We start from the raw sequence: 12596 nt of genomic DNA, 5'->3' as shown, positions 1-12596 counted from the left end.
AGGTGGAAAGCTTCAAGTTCCTTGGCGCACACATCACTGACAAACTGAAATGGACCACCCTCACAGACAGCATGGTGAAGAAGGCGCAACAAAGCCTTTGGCTTGTCACCTAAAACCCTCACAAATCTTTACAGATGCACAATTGAAAGCATCAGGTCGTGCTGTATCACAGCCTGGTACGGTAACTTCACCGCCTGCAACCACAAGGCTCTCCAGAGAGGGTGGTGCGGTCTTCCCAACGCATTACCGGGGGCAAACTACCTGCCCTCCAGGACACCTACAGCACCCAATGTCACAGGAAGGCCAAAAACGTCTGGCTGTTCACCCCACTATCATCTAGAAGGTGAGGTCAGTACAGGTTCATCAAAGCAGGGACCGTGAGACTGAAAAACAGCTTCTATCTCAAGGCTATCAGACTGCTAAACAGCCATCACTAGCACAGGCTGCTGCCTGTAGGCATAGACCAGGAATCAAATCAATCAAATTCAATCAAATTTATTTTATATAGCCCTTCGTACATCAGCTGATATCTCAAAGTGCTGTACAGAAACCCAGCCTAAAACCCCAAACAGCAAGCAATGCAGGTGAAGAAGCACGGTGGCTAGGAAAAACTCCCTAGAAAGGCCAAAACCTAGGAAGAAACCTAGAGAGGAACCAGGCTATGTGGGGTGGCCAGTCCTGGCACCTTTAATCACTGGCACCTTTAAGGAATGGAACACTACTCACTTTAATAATGTTTACATATGTATCTGGCATTACTCATCTCATATGTATATACTGTATTCTAAACTGTTCTACGGTATCTCATTCACTTAATAAGTTTACATATGTATCTGGCATTACTCATCTCATATGTATATACTGTATTCTAAACTGTTCTACGGTATCTCATTCACTTAATAATGCTTACATATCGTGTATTACTCACCTCATATGTATATACAGTTTTTTTCTATACTATTCTACTGTATCTTAGTCCGTTCCACTCTGACATTGCTCTTCCATATGTATATAGTCTTAATAGATTCCTACTTAGATTTGTGTGTATTGGGTATATGTTGTGTAATTTGTTAGATATTACTTGTTAGATAGTACTGCACTGTCAGAGCTAGGAGCACAAGCCTTTTGCTACACCCGCAATAACATCTGCTAATCACGTGTTTGTGACCAATACAATTTGATTTGATTTGATTTGATACTGGAGTGATGACACCTCGAGGTGTGTGTCCTGTGTTTGTGCCGTGAGCGTTTCGTTTGAACCAGCCTTCCCTGCTGCGTTCTGTGAAAGTCGGCATCTGTTGATGGGTACATACTGTAGGGGGGCTGATGTTACATCAGTAAGAGTCCTATGATGGGGAAGAGTTGCAGTGAGTCATATGTTATGGAGGGCTACATGACAGCACCAAACGGTATGTCTGACAGGCAAGAAATGGGCTCGTCAACACAACTCCCCGTTAGGACTGGTGCTGAGGAAATATGGAACAATGCGGAGACACACACACACACACACACACACACACTACACACACGTACACTGTGGTATAGTTGTATGTTGGTATTGTACATTTGGTTTTGTAGTGGTGTCGTAATGTTATATGATGTAACTGTTGTTTTATGTATTTCTTATGTACCTAAATGTGTTTGGAACCCAGGAAGAGTAACTGCAGCCTTGGCAACTGTTAATGGGGTCCCTAATCAAATATTACTGAATACTCAACGCATAAACAATAAATCATAATTACATTACATCAGATTAGACAACGATGGGTAGTTTGATTTCAATCACTGCTTATAGTTCATCACATACTGTATGAGTCACATATGAGTCACGTAATGTAAATGTCACACCAATTTAGAATTGGCTTTGTCCTTGTCCCGGCTGTTCTTGGAAAGTATTTCACTCTCTAATTGCTTAACTGCTAACATCTGACTATACTATTTTAAGCAAATGTATCTAAAGGTTATAGGTTAAGGATTCTGACATTTTGGGTTGTATTGTTTATCTTTGGGAAGTAAGGGAAGGACATTCAAATAGGTAACTCAAAATTCAAGGGATATTTTCCATTTTCTGCATGGCTGTATGCAATCTCTTAACCAACGTCTGAAATGAAAATGACTTGAGGTTTATACCGTGTGTGCGTGTGTGTGTGTGTGTGCACGTGTGCGCGTGTGTGTGTGTGTGTGTGTGTGTGTGTGTGTGTGTGTGTGTGTGTGTGTGTGCGCCACACATTTCAGATAGAGTTATAAATGGTTGAGGGTGCAATGTGTCGTCAAGGGAAATGAAAGTTCTCTTTCCTCCTGGATATACATGATATCCCATCTAGATTCTAGAGAATCATAAGACGTTTTCTGTCCTGAGAATAAATCATCTTTCCCACGTTTTCCACTCACACCGGAGAGGATATTTAAAACATTTACATTTCCTCTATATATATTGTGTATCCAAAACCCCCAGCGACAACCAGCTCCTTGGTTGGTTGTGTCGCGGGTCACTGCCATGGTAATTTTCCAATGAAAAAATCCATAGAGAACGCTCACTGGCCAAGGGTTCATAATTAGACCCATCATTGATCTGCCAGTGCCAGGAGACATGAGAGCTTCAATCTGTAACACTTACATTACACAGTATTATTTAATATGGTATTTATTGTATCTAGTATTTACTATGAAATTATGTGGAAACAAAAGGTATTGATACTTCAATTCAACACAATTATTAACTAGCTACCTACCAAATGGTACCTTCCTATTTAAATGTCAGGTAAAGAGCAGAATAAACTATGAACCTTCAATCATTAGCCTGGTTCCCCTGTCAGGGCTTGGATTGGCAGAAAGAGGACTGTTGTTGCCATATAGTTATTGTGTTATTTAAGCCATAAGGCCAGAGGGGGTGTGGTATATGGCCAATATACCTTGGCTAAGGGCTGTTGTTGTGCACGACCCAACGCAGACTGCCTGGATACAGCCCTTAACCATGGTATATTGGCCATATACCACAAACCCCCGAGGTGCCTTATTGCTATTATAAACAGGTTTCCATCGTAGTTAGAAGAGTACAAATGCATGTTTTGTCATACCCATGGTATAAGGTCTGATATACCATGGCTTTCAGCCAATCAGCGTTCAGGGCTCGAACTACCCAGTTAATAATGTACATTGGCTAAAACTGCATCCCAGCCGTGTGTATACGAGACTATATACCATGGGTATGAGGCAAAAATACTTGTTTACTGTTCTATCTGAAGTATCACTACACACACCACGGCAGATGACAAGAGAAAAGCAAAGCAATAAGGCTTATTTTACATCCCCATCTTTTAACCAACAATTGGGATTTGTATAAACCTGTCCGTTTGTGTTATTGTTCAGAGTGACTCATCTTCAGCTGACCAAGCAGTGGACCATGTTTTTGTCAAGTGGGTGCAATTATGTTGGTAATAGTGGGAGGAAACATTTTAATGGGAAGAAATGTGTCTCCCAGATAACCCACAGCCTTCATTACCATCTCCGTTCTCCACTAGTTTGTCGCTAGACTAGCTGAATATATATTTTCTAGCTGGGAGCAATTTTGGCAATTTTCACTCTAAATTGCCAATGTTCTAGATGTCTATCTGATGAAAAGAATTGAGAAAGTATATTGTTTGTTTGCCTCAAATTATACCAGTTGATAGTGTAACTACATACAGTTAGAGTAGAATAAATATAAATGATTTACTGTTAAACAAACATGCCGTTTGTGTACATTCTGTGATTACTGAACATTAAATAAATGTGTTTGAATGCTACTAATGAGTAATTCAGCCAGGATGGCGAGCATGGAATCTCTGCAGAAAAAAAATAAAAAGAAATAGCTGTGGCTTTATTCTGTAGGTCTTGATTCTGAAGGTCTTGATTCTGAAGGTCTTGACTCTGAAGGTCTTGACTCTGAAGGTCTTGACTCTGAAGGTCTTGACTCTGAAGGTCTTGACTCTGAAGGTCTTGTTTCAGAAGGTCTTGATTCTGAAGGTCTTGATTCTGAAGGTCTTGACTCTGGAGGTCTTGTTTCAGAAGGTCTTGATTCTCAAGGTCTTGATTCTGAAGGTCTTGATACTGAAGGTCTTGTTTCTGAAGATCTTGATTCTGAAGATCTTGACTCTGAAGGTGTTGATTCTGAAGGTCTTGACTCTGAAGGTGTTGATTCTGAAGGTCTTGACTCTGAAGGTCTTGATTCAGAAGGTCTTGATTCTGAAGGTCTTGATTCTGAAGGTCTTGATACTGAAGGTCTTGTTTCTGAAGATCTTGATTCTGAAGATCTTGACTCTGAAGGTGTTGATTCTGAAGGTGTTGATTCTAATGGTCTTGATTCTAAAGGTCTTGATTCTGAAGGTAAGACTCTTCAGTAAGTCATTTTCTTATGCAGTCTCCAAGTTGTCCTAACAGCTGTGCCAGAACACCCAACATTCCCACAGACACAGGTGGTTATTACCCCAGATAAAAACACCCATTTCCTGCTTTGTTGATTCCTCTATTGTCTAAACCGGTGTCCAGAATGTCCCTCTAGTCTTCGTACTGTGTCTAAACCTGCTATTTGGCTCAGGAGGTTAATGCCATGCACATTAACCATTAGAGGGAGGGGAATTGGGCTAATGACGGTCTTGTTCACAGAGGAAGAACAGTGAAAGGGCTTGATTAGCTTCAGAGAGGACATATCGTAATTGAGCTGCTAGCTAGCATAGACTGGTGACCGGGAGGGAGCTAGCCTCTGAAGAACGATGACTGTACAGACACAGCACAGTTGACGAACAGACACAGCACTGATGAAAAGTGACTTTATGCCCTCATGTCAAAGTGTTTAGCTACCTGTCTGTCAGACATAATAACAGGTTTGCCACGGGCTGCAATTTAGAGTAGCTGTTTGCTCCATGCAGCATGACAGTGTTACATCATTTGATATGTTAACTGTCTAAACATGACTAAACACAGGGAACCTCTTATGTTGTGCTAATGACATTCTAACACACAGACGGCTGGTGGTACCTTCATTGGGGAGGACAAGCTCATAGTAATGGCTGCTCATAGTAATGGCTGGAATGGAATGAATGGAATGGTATCAAACACATCAGACCCATGATCTCCTTGTGTTTGATACTATTCCATTCACTTCATTGCAGTCATTATTATGAGCCGTCCAAAGTCACCCAGCGACAAGAGTCCTCTGCGTTGAGAACCAACATTTAGAGTGGTTCTGACACCTGGCTTCACTACAGCTGTCCTTCCCCCTGACACACATCGTTCTACTGTTTACTGTCTCATATTTAAGATGGACAATGTAGCCAAATTGTTAATGGGAGCCACTACTAGAAAACGGTGTTCACTGAGGCCTAACGCTGACCTCAGCATACCCTGCTCTCCATTTCAGCCGACTGCACCCACCATGACTCAGCAACAAAGATGAAATAGTATTAAAAAGTTGTATTAGTCGTATGTACGGGATATGCATGGTATACATCGTCCAACCAAATGTTTACTTGCAGTAATAAGAAATAATACAAGATAAGAATACAAACATTTTGCTCAGTAGAATAGAATAAACATTCTAGCATAAGTATAATGAAGTAAGAAATAATTTATAGTCCAATATTTACATGTATATTGGGGAAAGGGGGGTGGCAGTGTATAAACTGAGCAGCATAAAAAGAGTCTGTCTGGTAGCAGCGTGTGTTTGTGTGTGTGTGTGTGTGTGTGTGTGTGTGTGTGTGTGTGTGTGTGTGTGTGTGTGTGTGTGTGTGTGTGTGTGTGTGTGTGTGTGTGTGTGTGTGTGTGTGTGTGTGTGTGCGTGCGTGTGTGCGTGTGTGCGTGCGTGCGTGCGTGCGTGCGTGCGTGCGTGCGTGCGTGCGTGAGTCAGTCCAGTTCAAGTGTTCAGCAGTCTGGTGACTTGTTTAATTTGAAGTTTTGGCAAAAGTCAAGGATTCCGTAGTTTATACATTGTGACTCTGCATTGGATGTGGCATTTGCCAAAGAAAGCTGTTAGTAGGGACTCCAGGAAGTAGTTTTCTTCAAGTTAGAGAACAGAGGCCATTGTGTTAAGTTGATCGATGGGATATAAAATACCTTGTGCCACTCTGGAGAGGTGGGCTGCGTGTGAGACTACTGTTTTGGGGAGATTGTTAGAGGCAGGGTTCTGCTAGGGGACTGAATCAGTTCCGTCTTTGTTGTAATCATCCCAGAGAGAGAGAGACATAAGTAGGTGTCTGCTGTCGGGTCCTGGTGAGGCTCAGCTTCTGGGAAATGTCACCTTCCTCCTCCTCTTTCCTTTCACACGCTCCGTACCACAGGTAGAACATCTTATTCAGCCCACTGTCACTGCTGATAGCAGCAAGGTACTGTCAGACATGATTATGTAGGCCACCGTTTTATTTTATTTGTCCCATTCTGTGTGGTATACCGTAGGCACTGTATTTGTCCCATTCTGTGTGGTATACTGTAGGCACTGTATTTGTCCCATTCTGTGTGGTATACTGTATGCACTGTATTTGTCCCATTCTGTGTGGTATACTGTATGCACTGTATTTGTCCCATTCTGTGTGGTATACTGTATGCACTGTATTTGTCCCATTCTGTGTGGTATACTGTAGGCACTGTATTTGTCCCATTCTGTGTGGTATACAGTACGCACTGTATTTGTCCCATTCTGTGTGGTATACTGTATGCACTGTATTTGTCCCATTCTGTGTGGTATACTGTATGCACTGTATTTGTCCCATTCTGTGTGGTATACTGTATGCACTGTATTTGTCCCATTCTATGTGGTATACTGTATGCACTGTATTTGTCCCATTCTATGTGGTATACTGTATGCACTGTATTTGTCCCATTCTGTGTGGTATACTGTATGCACTGTATTTGTCCCATTCTGTGTGGTATACTGTATGCACTGTATTTGTCCCATTCTGTGTGGTATACTGTATGCACTGTATTTGTCCCATTCTGTGTGGTATACTGTATGCACTGTATTTGTCCCATTCTGTGTGGTATACTGTATGCACTGTATTTGTCCCATTCTGTGTGGTATACTGTATGCACTGTATTTGTCCCATTCTGTGTGGTATACTGTATGCACTGTATTTGTCCCATTCTGTGTGGTATACTGTATGCACTGTATTTGTCCCATTCTGTGTGGTATACTGTATGCACTGTATTTGTCCCATTCTGTGTGGTATACTGTATGCACTGTATTTGTCCCATTCTGTGTGGTATACTGTAGGCACTGTATTTGTCCCATTCTGTGTGGTATACTGTATGCACTGTATTTGTCCCATTCTGTGTGGTATACTGTAGGCACTGTATTTGTCCCATTCTGTGTGGTATGCTGTATGCACTGTATTTGTCCCATTCTGTGTGGTATACTGCATGCACTGTATTGTTTTTTTATGTAACTGATAGCTTTACTGGTATGTGTGACTTAAACATATTAAGTCACTCATGCGTCACTAACTCAACATCAACATCACTCTGAAATTGTTACGACTTCTGCCATAGTTGGTCCCTTTCCTTGTTCGGGCGGTGTTTGGCGGTCGACTTCACCGACCTTCTAGCCATCGCTGATCCATTTTTCATTTTCCATTGGTTTTGTCTTGTCTTCCATCTAACCTGGTTTCCATCCCATCAATTAATTACATGTTGTGTATTTAACCCTCTGTTTCCCCTCATGTCTTTGTCGGTGATTGTTTGTTGTATGTTTTGTGCAAGTCATGATCTGGTGTGCGATGGGTTTTGTACCCTTTATTATTTTTGTATATATTGGTTTTCTGAGTTTTTTAGCATTTATTAAACTTCTCCATTTATACCAAGTTCACTCTCCTGCGCCTGATTTCCCTGCCACCACCACTGCAGAAATGCTGCAGCAGCCGCTGAGCAATTACAAGTCAAAAACTGCCAACCTCATAGACACTATTATTCAATCAGATCAAGTGTTAACCTGCGATAGCAGACACCCGCATAACGGATGGACATTTTTGTCACAATTAAAAATGTAAAATGTTCTACTTGTGATTTATCAGGGGGTGCTGCAGCACCGTCAGCACCCCTACTTCCCGTGACTATCTATGCAGATGTTGGCTAAAGTGTATCGGATTGAGTAGAGCCCTAAATCCCCTTTAGAACAAGATGAATAGTTGAGCATCAGGTAGCAGCAGGAGAAAAATAGTAACAAACAACCAACTCAACTGCAGAAGAGATTATTTATGAAACCTGTGGCTACATTCCTCGGTTTGTCCTCATTTCAGACCTGTGGATCATTTAAATAAAGCTACCTGAGTGAGCTAAATAACCCTTTTCTCTTTTTACGAGGGTCTGACTGGCTGCTGATTTGTTTTGGCAGAAAAAAATAAAGATATCAACTTAATAATAAATTGTTTCTTCACAGACTGTATTTAACACCAAGGAAAAGTTTTATGATGAAATTTGCCCCAACTACCAACTGTTCCCTAAATCAGGTAGGTAAATTCTTTCAAATGATGTGGAAGTGCTCTGCAGTTAAATGCTTCTGGGCCAAAGTTACAAAATCCATTTTGAAATGCATGAATGTTATTATTCAAAGCTTTGCATCTATGAAGTTACTTAACGATGATAGCTCCTTGAACCTCTCAACCAATCAGAGACCATTACTGCTGGCAGGCAGCACTGCCGCAAAAATATGTTGTCTCTTAGATGGCAATCACCTCACTAACAATTCACCAGTGGATACAGTTACTGTTAGAAGTTATAGCATTAGACTTATCGACAGCGAGAATGAATGGTGCTCATCAAGGAACAATTGAGGCCTGGACAAATATACTCTGTAAAGAATAATCTCAGCTAAAGTCACATACAAATAAACAATTAATAAAACCCAACAAATACATCAAAACAATATACAGTATATATATATACGCTGAACAAAAATATAAGCACAAAAAGTGTTGGTCCCATGTTTCATGAGCTGAAAAAAAAGTTCCATGAAATGTTCCATATGCACAAAAACCTTATTTCTCTAAAGAAAAGGTGGCACAAATGTATTTACATCCCTGTTAGTGAGCATTTCTCCTTTGCCAAGATCATCCACCCACCTGACAGTTGTGGCATATCAAGAAGCTGACTAAACAGCATGATCGTTACACAGGTGCACCTTGTGCTGGAGACAATAAAAGGCCACTCTAAAATGTGCAGTTTTGTCGCCCAACACAATGCCACAGACATCTCAAGTTTTTTGAGAGGGAAATTGGCATGCTGACTGCAGGAATGTCCACCAGGGCTGTTGCCAATGTTAATTTCTCTACCATAAGCCGCCTCCAATGTCATTTTAGAGAATTTGGCTGTACTGTATGTCCAACGGCCTCACAACCGCCTCACAAACGCAGACCACATGTATGGTGTTGTGTGGGCAAGCGGTTTACTGTGAACAGAGTGCTGGGGTGGAGGCCCACTTCTTTTTTGTTTTCTTTTCCTGTTCATATTGAATTTATTATCACTTAAAACTCTGTATGTATTTCTTCCTGTTGTTTTTCTTTGGCGTGGAAGCCTACAGGTACATGTTCTATAAACTTATACATTGAAATTGAAAACGTACTGTACCTGTAACCCCCCCACATTTTTGTTTCATACCATTGTCACAGGTGACAACCTCTGTCCAACGTTTATGTTATATTAAGGGTTTTGATTGCTGTCATATGTCTTTTGAATCATCATTTAATGATGTATTATATACAGGATTTCACACACGCTTTCACAGGCAATTTCTAATGACATGGGATTAATATTATAGAATATAAAAAACATAGGTTTCTAGAGTCATTTGAATCTGAATAGTCAATAGACTTACTGCCTCTTGTGCCTGAGTGTACCCCACTAGGTACATCTCCCCCTTTGTGTTGTTTGGCAACCATGCCTGTCATGTGATCTCCAACCAATGAATTATTTAATTGAGACGAACGAGTCCAATATTGATGACAGAGGGGCTACTCCCATACCCAGTGGGGTATTACTGTGACACCTGCCTGAGGGGAAGAAACCACACCGTTGTCTGCTATCATGTCCCCTTTACCCCGTTATCACTACAACATTATCAAACAGTGAAAGGGGATACTCCCAACATTGAGATATAATAACAAGGATATTATTTTCTTCTTTTCAGCTAAGTTGAGTTTCTACTCATTAGTCTTCTACCGGGGTCGGAGTTATTCCAACAACTCTCGGGGGGAGCCGAGAATAGTGTCTTTGTACTAACATTCACATTTAGAAGGCGTGTGTATGGGGAGGGCCCCCAAAAATCATACTGAATCATTATGCCGGTATGTTATGGGAGTGCTCGGCATCCCTCGCTATCCCCATTACTCAACCTCTGACCTCTATTCCCGAGTCGTTTAATCAAGCGTTTGTAATTTCTGCATCATTTTTGGTGCAGATGGAGGATTGTATAGTAGCCTACGTAGACCACAACTCAGAGCCACTCAACATTTCACTCTTGGGAATGTTTCGTTAGAATTGCACACACAGACACAATGTTAAGACAAGCAGCGCCACATTATCCCCTGCATGCATCTCTCTTGCACCGCTGAATCGTCCGCCCCCCTCCTCGTTATCAGTTCCCCCTCACGTCTGCCCCCCTCCTCGTTATCAGTTCCCCCTCACGTCCGCCCCCCTCCTCGTCATCAGTTTCTCCTCACATCCGCCATGCTTCCTCCACATGATCTGATTGTTATACTTAACAACCGCGCTGCTACGCTAATTCAATTAGACTTTTTTTCAAGGCTCCCTCTCATTGTGCCTGCTGTTTAGAGGAGTGGCAGGGTACTTGTGTTTTCTCCCTCTTTCCTGAGGCCAATTCCACGATGCCAGAAGACTAATTATGGACTAACTTTTACTTTAAAAAAATGTGTGTGCGTGTGTGAGAGAGAGTATACATTACTTTCAGTTATGAAAATAAATGACCTGCATTTCTGCCATCAAACTTTCTCCATGACTAAATCCCTTCCTAATCCTACAAACCACTGGCTGCGATACAGAGAGGGTTTTTAAGCACTCCCCAATTATCTGTGATTGTAATCCATCCATCCATACACAAACACAAACACCCACAGAACCCCCCCCCCCCCCCCCCCCCCCCCCCCCCCCCCACCACCACCCCACCACCACCACAACCCATCACACCCACACCAACCCATCACCCACTGTCTAACCCCCTGACTCTATCCTGGAGTTAGGCTAGCGTGAAATAGTTTAATAAAAGTAGCACTCTATCTTTAGACTAGTTCATAGCAATTCATAGCAATGCTGAGTGAGTCAATGTTTTCATGTCACCTCGTTGCGGCCAATCAGAATCACTCAGCAGGGAGCGCCACAGTTATTGGTCCCTCACAGTCAGTTATTACAGTTTTTCTCAATTGCTAAAACACAATTTCTGAAACCTTTGCTCCATTTCCTGAAAACATTAAACACAAAACCTAATCTCCAAGCACCATTTACATAACCTCTGACTCCTCTCACAAAATGAAACATTCGCCTCAAAACAGTTTTACCTGTGTTCAAAACCAAACACTGCTCTCAAATCATAAACAAAGTGATCAAAATGATATACACTCTCAAGCAGTCAGTAAACAATACACCGGAAAATAGAAAACATATTGTTCAAAACATACAATTCTCAGGGAGAAGTACATTTTTAATCAAAAAAATATTCATATTTTCCGTCATTTTCTTTTGATGAACGAAAACATGTTCTATCATAGTAGCTCAAAATTGATCAGAAATGACTACTCTGCTTTGCTCTTTGTAATTTTGTTTTTTGTTCTTCCTCCTCCTTGTACCCCTATTTTTACAGTACTGTACCCTGCATCTCACAAACTTGTCCTTTGTCTCTGTGATACTGTAATTCTTGTTCTTTGTTGATATGAACCTGCAACCAGTCAAAATCTATTCAGCAGTGTGTACTGTTAATAAATGGAAAGCACAATGTTCAGGGGTGAGATCTTGCGTGGAGCCCCAGATGGAGGGAGATTATCAATGGTCTTGTATGTCTTCCATTTCCTAATAATTGCTCCCACAGTTGATTTCTTCAAACCAAGCTGCTTACCTATTGCAGATTCAGTCTTCCCAGCCTGGTGCAGGTCTACAATTTTGTTTCTGGTGTCCTTTGACAGCTCTTTAGTGTTGGCCATAGTGGAGTTTGGAGTGTGACTGTTTGAGGTTGTGGACAGTTAGGTGTCTTTTATACTGTTAACAAGTTCAAACAGGTGCCATTAATACAGGTAACGAGTGGAGGACAGAGGAGCCTCTTAAATAAGAAGTTATTGTGTGATCATTTTGACCCCACGGGGTGAGATCTTGCGTGGAGCCCCAGATCGAGGGAGATTATCAGTGGTCTTGTATGTCTTCCATTTCCTAATATTTGCTCCCACAGTTGATTTCTTCAAACCAAGCTGCTTACCTATTGCAGATTCCGTCTTCCCAGCCTGGCGCAGGTCTACAATTTGTTTCTGGTGTCCTTTGACAGCTCTTTCGTGTTGGCCATAGTGGAGTTTGGAGATTGACTGTTTGAGGTTGTGGACAGTTAGGTGTCTTTTATACTGTTAACAAGTTCA

This window comes from Oncorhynchus mykiss, chromosome 3 (assembly GCF_013265735.2).
Source record: "Oncorhynchus mykiss isolate Arlee chromosome 3, USDA_OmykA_1.1, whole genome shotgun sequence".
Lineage (NCBI taxonomy): Eukaryota > Metazoa > Chordata > Actinopteri > Salmoniformes > Salmonidae > Oncorhynchus > Oncorhynchus mykiss.
The sequence above is the reverse complement of the archived record's forward strand: the minus strand, read 5'-3'. Positions refer to the sequence as shown.